Below are 13,044 nucleotides of genomic sequence, written 5' to 3' on the forward strand. Positions count from 1 at the left end.
GGCCCTGCCAGCCTCACTCTGCGCCTCTCCTGCCCCAGAGCCACAAAATAGAAAATAATAGCAAAGGAGATTGAAACCTTCAGCATCAACTGGTCTTGCGAGATGTTTGTTGTTCATTTGATCATTTCATAGTAGAAACAGGGCACCTCTGCAGTGCAGGTCCAGTAACGATAACCCCAACAGTATGTTGTTATTTCATAGAGGACATTCCCAGGCCAAGGGATTCACATACAGCCTCAAAGTCACAGCTAACTTGAGTCATACAGAACTCTTAAAAAGCTTGCCTATTGTCTGAAAGTAGCTTAAAATCATCGATTTTTACAAAGACATCTCATTTGATGTGGCAGAAAAAAATCAGGGACCTTGAAAGAGCATTTTTATCCTTCTTGTTAAGTTCCTGTGGAAAGCAAAGGAGGACCATCCAGAAGTCACTGAATGCATTTCATTAAAGTTCTGGTTCAGCAGGTTGAAAACATCTAATGCAAAGTGAAAGGTAATTCTTAGACGCCCTGCAAGTCAGCTGTTATTTAAAAGAGGGCAGAAGTAATTGGGTGTGCTGTACCACTACCCTGCTAGGCATTGCTGCAGCATTGCATGGGGGGGCTCAGATCAATGGAGGGCTCCCTAGGCCAACCTGCATCCCAATATTAAGAGCACCTCAGTTATGCATATCTCAGCATCTCAGTTATGCACATCTCTCATCTGGGTCTTGGGCTGACTGTGATTCATGGCTTTGAAGGAAAGCTGACTCCTTGCAGTGCAATACGGGAGCCATGAGATGGGTCTGTCATGACAAGCCTTTCCCCTTCCTCTGCCAGGAGATGGAGATCAAGATGAGAAATAACGTAGCCAGAGAGCAGGTTTTGTACACTGCACACAAGCATCAACTTGTGGAGTGCAATATTTGGGTACTTAGGACATATTTAAAATTATTAAAAAAAAAAAAAAAAGGCAAAACAGAATGACTCCAAGATGCTAGAGCACTGAGCACTCGGATAATTTGCAAACTGGATGATAAACTGAGTGAGTGTTAAAGTGCAATCACCAATTTATCCACTGAAATTTTATGAAGGAAATTCTAGTCCAATGCAAAAGTAACAAATGTATGTATGGTTTCTGGGGAAAATAATAATAATAATAACAATGGTTTCTGGACAAAAAAAAAAAAAAAAAAAGTAAAAAAAAAAAATGGGGAGAAGCACAGAACCCTGAAGACAAAGACACAGAGCTAAGAAGCAATAAGACGACCAGTTTTTAATGGTTGTCTCAGCGTCTGGACACACACTCACACTGTAGCAGAGGTTTTCTTTCACGCAGGTTTGCCCCCCTGAAAGGTTTTCTCAGTCTGCTTCCCTGACTGACAGATACATTTGCTGTCCGTGGTGTTTCTTGCTTTCTTTGGGACTTGGAAAAGAAAGCCAACTAACTCGGAATTGCAATTATCACCAGACATGTTATCTTGCGATTGCTTCAATGTTGCTTCAATGCAATTTGCTTCCTGTCTATGGGAAGGGGTTGACATGACCGCACCAAGCTGCTTCTATTTGCCCTGTACGTAACAACTGCTCCCATGCCCCTCGTGAGAAAGCAGTTGCATGAGGTTGGTTGAGTCAAACCCTGCAAGCCCGGGCATTCATCGGAAATGTTATTCATGTGTGCCATTCGTTATGCGTGCTAATTGCAAGGGGCACGGCTGGCGATCTGTCCTGGCAAGGGAAACCCAGGGAGGAGGCTGGAGCCTGCCTTTGGCCAGGGTGATGGCAGAGGGGAGAAACTGCTGAGCAGACCTCGGGGTCCAGGAGGTCAGGATCCGTAACTGGTCCTTCTACCAAAGCACCATGCCAGGATATCCAGGTGTAGCAAGGAAAATAGGACATGCTAAGCCCCAACAACATGAGGCTGCAGCCCTTTGCAACAGGATGACTTGCCAGCTCACTGCACTGGTTCTTGTCAGTTTTAAAATCAGAAATATTTGGGCTGGAATAAGATCACCCTTAAGATCACCAAGTCCAACCATCACCTAACACTGGCAAATCCACCACCAAGCCATGTGCACATGGTTCTTCAACACCTCCAGCATTCAGTGTTGGGTAGCTGTGGGCTTTGCCTCCCCTTGGGTCACTTTTTAAGATACACTTTTACAACATCACTGTTTGAGATGATTTATTTGCTTCAGCAGCGCCCCACCAGCGAAGAAACCAATCCTGTTGCTGGGAGACCAGGGAAACCCTAACAGGGTGTGCAGACAGCGGGAGTTACGGCTTGTTCCTGGCCTGAGTAATTTGTATATAGCTGGAAAAAGGTCATGGTGAGGGAGGATTTCCTTGGGAAAAAAATGGTTTACAAATAGTAGAAATAAATACTCCTTGCAAACCGCTGGAGGTGATGCAAGCCAGCTGGAGCCGGCTGAATCTGAGCAGAAACGGATCTTTCTGTGCAGCCCCAAGAACACACAGCCCCTCCTCACCATCCACCCCCCGGCTCAGAGAAACTCATCCACTGCTTCTTCCCTGTCTATATTGAAGGTGTTTTACCTTCCTTTTAAGAAAAGGCTTTGTTTCAAAACCTTTAACCTTGTGCTTGAGTGAGCTTTATAGAAGGCCAATAATTTTAATCAGGTTTGGAATAAATTTGATTTAAAAGAACAGAGCCTTGAGTTAGGGAGAGCATCAGATGGCAGGTTAAGAGTCAGTCTAATGCAATGGTCTTATTCCCTTTATTTGACTAGGCAAGACTGGGTCCAGAATGTTATTGCTTAGTGAAATGCCATCATGTCGCATCAGATTAACTTCATAAATGAACATGCCTGGGATATTCCTTCACCCTGCTTCTTCCCCACATTTGGATGCAAAGCTTGCTGGGTGGGACAGAAAACACAGAAACAGGCAGAAATCCCAGTGTTGCTGGATCTGGAGGTGGGAAGGTAACACCAGGCACGTTTGACTCGGTACCTGGGGCTTTCCCAGGCAGAACTGCCCTGGCCCTGCTGCATCCGGACCGAAAGCTGCCTTGGAAATCCTCTGTAGCTGCAGCCCCCCGCAGCCAGCCCACGGGGGGAGGCACACCAAAACCCTCCCGGGTGCCTTCCAAGGGCATCTGAGACACCCAGCGAATAAAACAGTGAGCAAGGAGATCTGTAAAAACGGGTGATGGACCATCAGCGAGGGCATTTTTCTATTTAGATGTAGAAATGGAAGCAGGAAATCAGACGAGGAAGGGGAGCTAGAAGCCAGCGAAGCGGCAGCGTGCCCTACAGCCCAAACGAGCCCGTGTGTGCTGACTTACATGACCTGGGCCCAGTGGTTAAGCAGGACTGTTATCTGATGAAATCTCCCAGCGTGATGGCCAAGCTTTCATAAGCACAAAAATACTTCAGATATTAAAAATGCAAGGCATGGATTTTGGCACGCGGGCTGAGATGAGTCATTGTTTCTGAGTGACTTTCAGCATGTGTGGACGCTAAGTGAATGATGTTTGATTATAATTCGTCTCCCGGGGTATTTATAGGTATAATTAGACAGACCTTTCCGAAATTAAAGGTGATGAAGTTATAATGAATGAAATTTTCATCAAAGTGAGGCTTAAAGAATACAATGACTAATGCACAGGAGGAGACATGGGGAGAGAGGACACCCTGGGAAAGTCTGCCTGTCCCGAGGGAGAAGAGACACAGCCGGGCAGCACAACGCCCACTCCAGCACTTCGCATCTCCTGACAACATTTGCTGTCGATGTGAAGACACGCAGCAAAATATACATGGCATTAATTTATGCCCTATGCTTCCTAAAGGAGAATATCAGGAATCGCACTGAGTCTTGCTGGGAGGAATGATGTGTTTGGATGTACCGTGGGAGATCACTGCTCCCGTTGCTTCCACATATGACTTAACCATCTGAACATGCCCATAGCATCTTCTCTGCTGCTGATGGGCTCTCCAAGGAACACAGTTTAAAAACAACTCCTGCCAGCTGCTTGTTAGCCCTCGGTGTTTGTCTTTTTCCAGCAGCGAGGCTGCGTCAGACACTTACTGAAGCCGCATCTTCAGAAGTTTGTGTTAGAAAACCCCGGTCACATCCCAACCTGAGCACGTGCTGCCACAGCTGCTGCGACCTGGTCACGAGCTGGCCATAGATCGACTTACCCAGCAGCTCTTCTGAGGTTTTCCTCATGTGAAAAATTGCCAAATTCAGAAAAAAAAAAAAAAAAAAAAAAAGCCAATACGGATGATCAGCCAGGTCACCTACCTGTGTTGCGGCAGCACGGTGAGCGCGCGGCGGCCAGCTGCTTGTGCTGCATGTCCAGAGCCTGGCTGCCACCTCCCCGGGTGTCACAGTGGGATCTGGCTCATTCCATGGGCCCTGGGGAGCCGAACCTGCTGGGACTCCCTGGTGGGGCCAGGTTCAGAGCTGCGGGGTCCTGCCGTGCTCGGGGACGGCACTTCATGGGACCCCACAGCTCTGTGCTGCAGGAGCAGCGCTACGTGAGGCCAGGTTGTGTTTGCTGATGTGCAGGTAAGCGAGCAAATGCTTTCAATGCACATTTACCTGTTTAGTTAATTTTTATTTATTTTTTTTTGCTCAAATCTTGTTTGTTTACTATTTTGTTTATAGCTTACTTTATTGGGCATGATACCTGTGCGTGGCAGCTCCCCTTCCAATCAGCTTCCCCTTGGTCTTGTGCCACTTCAACCTTTTACCAATGACCAGGAAAAAAAGCAGAAAGCCCTGATCGAGTCTGCAGACACCACAAAGACTGGGGAGCTGATGAGGAATGGACACACTGCAGAGGGAGCAGCGTGGTGGTCTTGGTAAGCTTGGCTGGAAAAAGAAAATGTAGTGCAATGAGACCTGGGCAGATGCAAGAGCCCCAGCAACTGCAGGGATCCAGTGGGGATCTGGCGGGGATCAGGCAGGGATCTAGCAGTCCACTCCACCTGCAGCCTCCCCCGCTGCTGCCCGTAGGGAAGCCCAGGTTAGATGCCACCAGACTCGGACATCGCCATCCTGGTCGCACTGTGATGGCTCTGCAAGGGCTTTGCTGGAAGGTATGAGCTATGTTAAACAGCAGGCACCATGTTCTCCATGCCAGGTACCCTAAGTGCCCATGAATCTCATCTTCCCTTCTGCAATTCCCTTCCCGTCGGGGTTTCCTCTATCTGTATATCTAGAAGTGTATAGGAGTGAATGAGAAGTATTAATTTGAGCAAATGCAGCAGAGGCAACAGGCCATGCATCAACAGGTCAGACACAAAGAGCAGGCTCCAAAAATAACCAGGAATTAGGGCCCACTGCCTTGAAGAAGTTTGTTACTTAAATCAATAAAGGCGTAAGATGTTTTATTTGGACCCTAAATATAAAAAAGGCTGCTGTGCCGACATAATATATGACTCCCAAAAATATGCATTTTAGGGAATTGCACCTAAAGAAGGTGTGTTTGAGTGATTTTTCACCTGAAGAATCTGAACTGGACACCAACCATCCAGCGTAGGATAACCACAATGTGTCACAATTGTGATGCTGAAGGACTTTCCTCCTGCCCACCTCCACACAAAGCCCTCAGCTGGTGTGCAGGCGGAAAAATGCTTCAGTTCCCTGGGCTACGCCTTCCTTAACTGCTGTGCGAGTTACTGCCTGGCGGCGATAACGCACGGTGGGATGGCTGGGGGATCCAAAACTCCAGGTCAGCGGTTATCCAAGGCCACGTGAGGAGTTCATAATGGTAATTGTCTGCTTGGAGCTTGGTAATTAGCAGATGAGCAGGTATCAGCTTCAGCTAACGGTCTTCATTCTTTCACGGTGACTGATCTCCCTGCTTTGTTTCAGAGCTCCCCATCCATGAGCTGGGCTGAAGCGCCGAGGTCTTGGAGCAGAAGATGGCACAAAGAGGGAGGGCAGCAGGGAGAACACCACAATATCCACCAAAATCCTGAGAAACTGGAGAAAGAGGGAGCAAAGAGGGACGAGTGGCAGCTATGACACTCGGGCAGGAATAACCTTAACACACAATGGAAAAACAGCAACGGGTGCGTAGAACAGGATACAAGGGAGCTGTGAGTCAGGCTGCTGTTAAAAAAATAAGAAGAAAAAGAAAGCAAACATCCTGCTGAGATGTCTAAATAAGAACAGCTTTCTCAAGGTGTGCTACTGCTGTGTGCAAGCCCCGGAGAAGCTTTGTTTGAAGGCTGCGACCAGCTGCGGGCACACTACAACAGGACAGGGCAATGCAGAGAGCCCCAAGACACAGATCTGGTGGACACAACCCGACACCTGGATGGTTTAGCCCTAAAGTGAAGAGTGAGGGGATATGCTAAGTCTTTGAGAGGAGAAGAAAGCGTTCTCCAAATCCTGGGTGATAAGACCAAGGAAAGGAGGGGGTAGAGGGATGAAATGGGAGCTGACGCCCCCCTGGACAGAGAAGGAGAACGTTTTGAGGCTCCCCAGCACGCAGGGCTGGAAGGGGCCCCGTGGCCTTCTCCCACTGCCAGCTCTGCGTTTTGGTTCATCGCTCCACCATTTTCACATCCTTGTTGCTATTTTTGTTCTTCAGATAGCCGTTGATCGTTTCCATGTTTTCGTTCAGCTGCGAAAGCACATCCTCCACAGCTCCAAAACATCAGCCCTGCTGCGAGCCCCACGAGGAAAGGCTGGCACAGCTACACGGGCACGTTTGGCCCAGGCTCCAGCAGGAAAGGAAAGCTGCTCAGCATGAGGAAGCAGGTCCCAGACACCACCGTGGTTCCCAGCCCTTCTTTTTGGTTTTAATTTGCTTGATATTGGCTTAGCGTGTGGCCACCCACTGGCCTGCAGAATAGCGCGGGCAGAGGACTAGATTAAACCAAAATGTTCCTGCTCAGACTCCTGTCATGTGAGTCGCAAACTGGTGACTTTCAGCTTGGAAAAAGCAGCCCCCAGCCGGCTCAGGGCCACAGTCGGGGCACAGCTGGGACTCAGAGCATCCCACGCTCCCTGGCCCCCCATGTGGTGCCCAGGCGAGCATCTGTGTGGAGGGTGGTCAGGAACACCCAGCGGCTGGAAGAGTCTGACGGCTGGCTGCCTCCACGCAGACCAGAGACACCCACCAGGATAAAAGCACCCACATCCCCTCCCAGGGATGAAACATAATCAGGAGCTGTGCATCCCGCAGCTCCCACCTGGCGACCGAGGTAGGGTGTCAGAGCTGGGTGCCAGAGCTGAAAACCCCGCTACAGATCCCGGTTCATCTCTGCAGGGCCACGAAGAGCAGGGATATTTCAAAATGATGTTTTTGCGTTAGCTCCCATAGCAAGAGGCAGTTCTGCTTGGGGAGGCAGCCCTGCACCCTCCTGCTGCCTGTGAGGGTGCAGACATCCCCTGTAAGATGCAGACATCCCATTACAAAGGCAGCAGCTGCACAGGAATGCCTGACCAATACGGCTTTCATCTTGTTTTCATTTTTGTGCTCTCAAAGGTTAACTTCAGAGCCGGGGCTAAAACGGGAGCTCATTTGCTCAGAGCCACACGCAGACATCAGTCCCTTCCTCGCACATTCCTCACGCTGCCTTTAACCTTGCCCTGAAGGATCTGTTCCTGCAGAGCCGCGAGCGCCAGATCAAGGCGGCTATCAGCAAGGCCGCGGCTCCGTGCTCGTGCCCCAGCCGCTGCCATTTGGTGCAGGCCAGACAACACAGAGCGTCCCTGGGACGTGGCTCAGGCCACCCCCAGGAAGACAAAGCCAGCTCCCCAAGTGCTGTCATTTTCCTTGTGGCTTTCCAGCGTGGTTTTCCTTGTCCTTTTCCATGGACAGCATGCTGCCGTGTGCGCTGCAGGCTGGCAGCCCTGCGTACGTACCAGCACCACCTCCGCAGGATCACTGACACGAGGGCAGCGCTTAGATGCTGGGGGAGAAGTCGCAGCGGGGCCGTGCCAGGCGCAGGCACCAGCTGGGTGGAAATGAAAGCATGCCCTTCTGGGAGAAGCTGAGATGTTCACATATTATTCAAAAATGCTTCCAAAACACCAAGTAATTCGTATTTAATGATGTCTGATTGTTGTCAAGGGTAAAAGATGAAAGGTTATACAGGAAAATAGATCCTCTTGCCCCCGCCCAAAACTACAGGTACAATGGGGAGGGAAGTTCTCCTAGGCCTCATCTCCCTCAGAGGTCTCCAGACTTTCAGAACATTGAGGCAACTTCTACAGCCTCATGCTGAGACAGGTAGCTCCTTCAGCAGCACCCTGACTGCCGAGCACTGTGACACACTGACCAGGCCCTGCTGTGTTGCCACCACCTGAGGGACACGCACCCCTGCCAGGCCGACCCAGCCACTCCAGCCCTATGGGCTGTACTTCTCACCTCAAGCTCTGCTCCGTCACCACTCATCCAGGGCAGGGCAGCCTCAGTGCCTGCTGGACAGAAGTACAGCGGATGGGGAACTGAGTTTCTTTTCAGCCTTTCCCATGGCATGTTTCCAGCGGGCATGGTACGTAGCGGGGTACCCTTTGGGGAGCACGGGGGGCTCACCCCCAGCCTGTGCCCTCACCCTGGGGGCCGGGAGGGAGCCGCCGAGCTGTCCCACCACCATCTGCAGGACCCACCAGGGAACCTACGCCAAGTGAATCGGGTGGTGTGTGTGAATTACCCCCCTCCTCCGTCCTGTTCCTGCTGTTCCTTCAGGTCGAGTTGTGTAACGCGGGCAGCTTTTCCCAGTTCTCACCGCACATCCCTTCCAAGCGAGCGTATTAGCTGGAGGATTAGGTCTCCCCTGTGTCAGACCCCAGGGAAGGACTGGGAGTTCATCCAAGGTCCAGGCCTTTGTTTGGTTTGCACATTGTGCAAAGGGTCAATACTTCTGAGGGCCTTTATACGTAGCCTAAATCATAGCAAATTAATAGGATTTTGTACAGGAATGAGTAGGAGTTGCTTTCTACTCTTATTTATTTGGACTAGCGCCGATAAGAGCCCGGGGATTTTCCAGACAGCACAGTCTCTGCTCAGATTTCTGCAAACAAGCCCATGCAGACAGACAGACAGCATCGGAGGGGAACAATCACCAAGCAGGATTCATTATGGTCACCTCTTATCCACGCCACGTTAGCATTCGGCACTCCAGGCTGCGGGATGAAAACAGACTGCCTCGAGTATGAAAATAAAAGCATATTAGCCTGCACTTGAAAGAAAAACAAAGGAGCGCTTTAAGCAGCTCTGCCTTGACCCCGGGAGCTCTCTGGCTGCATGGAGGCTGGGGTGGGACCAAAAAACCCCTCCAGCTGCCAGGGCTTCACAGACACAACTTTACGAGGAGCTACCGCTCAAGCACTTGGTACAGACACCAAGGTCCTGCCAAGCAGTGGTCAACGCAGTGGTTTGGTGAGGTTTCCATGAGGGTTACACTAGGACTGTTTAATCGATGAATAGTGCTGGTACCACATTTTTCTTGTCTGTTTTCCTGCCTGGGGATGAGTGTCAAAAAAAAAAAAAAAAAAAAAGAGAAAGAAAACCACCTCTTTTTACTGCACAAATACAGGAACCCCAGCTGGTTAAGTCTCCCGCTCTGAACCAAAGCACCACAGGGAGGCCCACAGAAAGCAGTTTCCTGATGTAAAGAAATACTTAAAGTTTTGTCTCAAACCTCCATCTTTGTTCTACTTCAGTTCTTTGGGAAGGAAAAAATTCTGCCCCCAGCTTCTCAGACGTCCGTACATCCCTATCAGTCAAACAGGGACAGCTATGAATTGCTGGGATTACTGGGTACTTGTCATACTAGAGAGATAAAGGAATTCCATTTTACGGTCCCCCCCACCCAAAATTAGCCATGAGTGCACTGCGTAAGTTACAGTTTGAGTTATCACACAGAGATGAAACTGAAGTTTGTGTCTGATTTCTGTATTAGTAAAGACCAAAAGCGAGCCCTCAGGAGTCACAAACTCCCAAAATTCTACACCTAGCAGAGAGCTCCTAGTGTAAAGCTGAGCTTCTGGCTCCATCTGCTGCCAGAAAGATGGAAAAGATGAGAAAGTGAACAAGAAACTGCCAAAAAAAAAAAAAAAGATTCAACTACAGCCTCTCTTCTGCTTAACTGATCCACTAACACTGCTGTTGAAAGGCAAACAAAACAAAGGTTGCTTCATCATGGAAATTTCTAACAGGTTCAAGATGTGCAGTTCTTTGCCAGGTCAAGACTGATAGGCATTTGAGGCCTTTTAAGAAAGTAATCTATTTGGGTAATTTTTGACTTTAAGACATACTGTTTGAGTGCATAAATTCAGGTTTTTGCAGCTGTAAAGAATCCCAGACAAAGGACAATGCCATAAGCATGGCTCCCAAGATTGCCAGCAGGAAAGAAAAAAAACTAAAGGAAGCTCGCAGTGTATGCTTCCCAATCTCCCCACTTCTCCGTGTTGCTCCTGCCTTTCACCGTTTCACGTGGTGCCTTTAAATCTTAGTTTACATTTACCCATAAACAAAGATTTATTTTTCTGTCAGAATACATATTCCGTGATTTCATGCCAAGAGAAAGGTCCATGTTTTTTGGCAAAGAGCACTGGCATATAGCACAATTCGGCATTGTTTTTGCAAACAAAGCTTCCAGTGAAGTCAATGGCAGCTTTGGGTACACAAGGAATGCTGCTTTGGCTCTTGGGTGCTTAGATTACCTCCCCGTGTTTGCACAGCACTCAGTGCAGAGTCCCTACTCATTTAGAAAAGCATTTCATATGCCATACCTAACACAAAGAAACATCAGAATACGTGCAGGCACTATAATGGAGACAGATTAAGCCTTTAGAGCCAAACGCTTAAAGCGACATCTTGTAAATACACACATACCTCCAGAAAATTTTATTGCTGCATAGCTCCTGCTAAAGGAACGGCCACCATTTAGCTAGGCAATTTGTGTTAAACATACAGATCTCTTTCAAATATCATTTTAAATATAAATATCAATTACAACAGCAGAAAGCATCACCAAAGAAGTGTCATTGCCACACCACCTTCCCTATCAAGATGCATCTCTATCTCTACAAGAGAAGAAAAGTACTTGAAGAGTACTGGGAAGACATCAAAAGGGCATTCTCCGGGCTTGCTTTTCTCACCTCTTCACTTCCTATAAAGTTAGGATGCAAAAAACAAACTCAATGTTTTATGAAATGTCTTACATATTTTCTTTGCACATTTCAGAGTATACATTACACTAATTTGTAAATGATTTCCACTTCGGCATCCTTCAAATAAAACTTTGTTCAGGAGCAGCGCTTGGCAGAGCTATAGTACACTTGAGCAACAAAAGTAGAACAAGCACAAACACGAAAGCACCGAATTTCTGGCACTGAGCTGTTAGAGGCACTTTAGTTGTCTACATTTTTTTGGTAATAAAAGCCCTGAAGAAAATTTCCAAAGCTAATTAAAATCCAAGACAGCAAAACCAGAGACTGATTTACAAGCCCATTAGTTATATGAGCAGCTATATTTGAGCTTGAGAGATTTAAGACATGTCACTGAAATCTAGCAAGCATGAACTGGGATTTGGCCAGAAGACAGACAAAAAGACACTTTCCATGATACAGTAAGCCCTTATTTTGCCCCCTCTTTCTCAAAACACACGCTACATATCAACGGCAGACAATCTTTCTAATAGGCTATAATCTTGCTCCCTTACACACTGGAAGAGGAGCTTGGACATTTCCTTTGGCCATTCCAGCTCTTCCTGTTATCTCACTGGTGAGATGACTTTTATTGTTGTTGAAGGTTGACTGGTGGCAGGGTCAATGTCTGGGAAGAGAAGCCCTGGGTTCCTGTCTTCACTCCCAAAACAATGTACCTAGTTCTGTTCTTGATCTGACATTGAACGGTAATTAAACCCAACAACCACAAACCCCCCGTGTGCTTTAGCTCTCAGGATGCAGTCACCCACCCTTGCTGTGCTTCTGGCTCCATTAAGCTCCCACTGCTTTGCACCCAGCAGCGTTTCATAAGCACGAGCAGAGTTTGCCTCACCCCCTGGAAGGGCAGACAGTGACAAATGCACTTGTGTACAACATGGGACTCGCTCTCTGTTCAGAGCTGCTTTGTGGAAGCACATCCTGGCCACCACGTCAATGTAAAAGGCAAGAACCACTCGCCATTGTATTTTGCAAGTACCCCTATCCACCCAAAACATGTATTTAGGCTCTAAACATAACTACTGGCTGTGGGGACTTCACCTTCCTTAACTCTGCTCCTGAATTTCTGAGCTGCTTAGGCAGGCACTATACACCTACCTTCCTCACACGGGTAGTTGTGGCTCTGGGAACAATTGAGGGCAACTTTCAGGTTAAAAAGGAAAAATCCGTAATTACTCAGTCATTAAATAAGTGTAGTTTAAGATGACAGTTTTTGACTTGTCCTCAGAAAGGCTTTACATACCTCAGTTTTCATAAGCTTGTCAAGGAAGTGAGATTCAGGAAGCAACCATGGGATGAATAAAAAGTCCAGAAATCAGTCAGCAATGATCTGCTGCATAAACAGAAAAAAAGTCATGTCCTGAGCAGACTTGGCCTAGTTAGTCTGCAACTGGAAAGTGGGCTGGACAACAAGATTAGAGCTGAAATTGGATAACAAAGCCAGAAAAACCTTCTGAGTAAGAGAGGATGAAAGACAATAAACCAGAACAAAATGTTACATGCAGGTTATTCTTGCTTGTTACACAAACAAAGTGAGGACAAACAGGTTCAAAGCTGTTCTTCAAAACAGCTCACACAAAAGGGAGTCTGGAAGCACAAGCTGAGAGATAAAAATATGCCACTGCAAGAAAACCCAAACGACAATGCTTAGGCATAAAGTGCAGTACAGCATACAGCGACACAACCAAGTCTAGCTCTGCTCAGCATCCAGGGCATGGTGGAGCAGTGAATCACAGGAGAGCAAGAATGGTGAAGGGGAACATTACCTCGCAGGAAAGTAACAGAATCTTACCTAGAGAAGGAGAAACCACTGAAACAGGAATGATAACGACCTTTACACATGTTAAAGACTGTTGTACAGAAGGAAAGTAACCTGTTCTGTGGCCCTGATGGACTGTCTAAATGGGCA

Source organism: Cygnus olor, chromosome 7, assembly GCF_009769625.2.
Source record: "Cygnus olor isolate bCygOlo1 chromosome 7, bCygOlo1.pri.v2, whole genome shotgun sequence".
NCBI classification, from domain to species: domain Eukaryota; kingdom Metazoa; phylum Chordata; class Aves; order Anseriformes; family Anatidae; genus Cygnus; species Cygnus olor.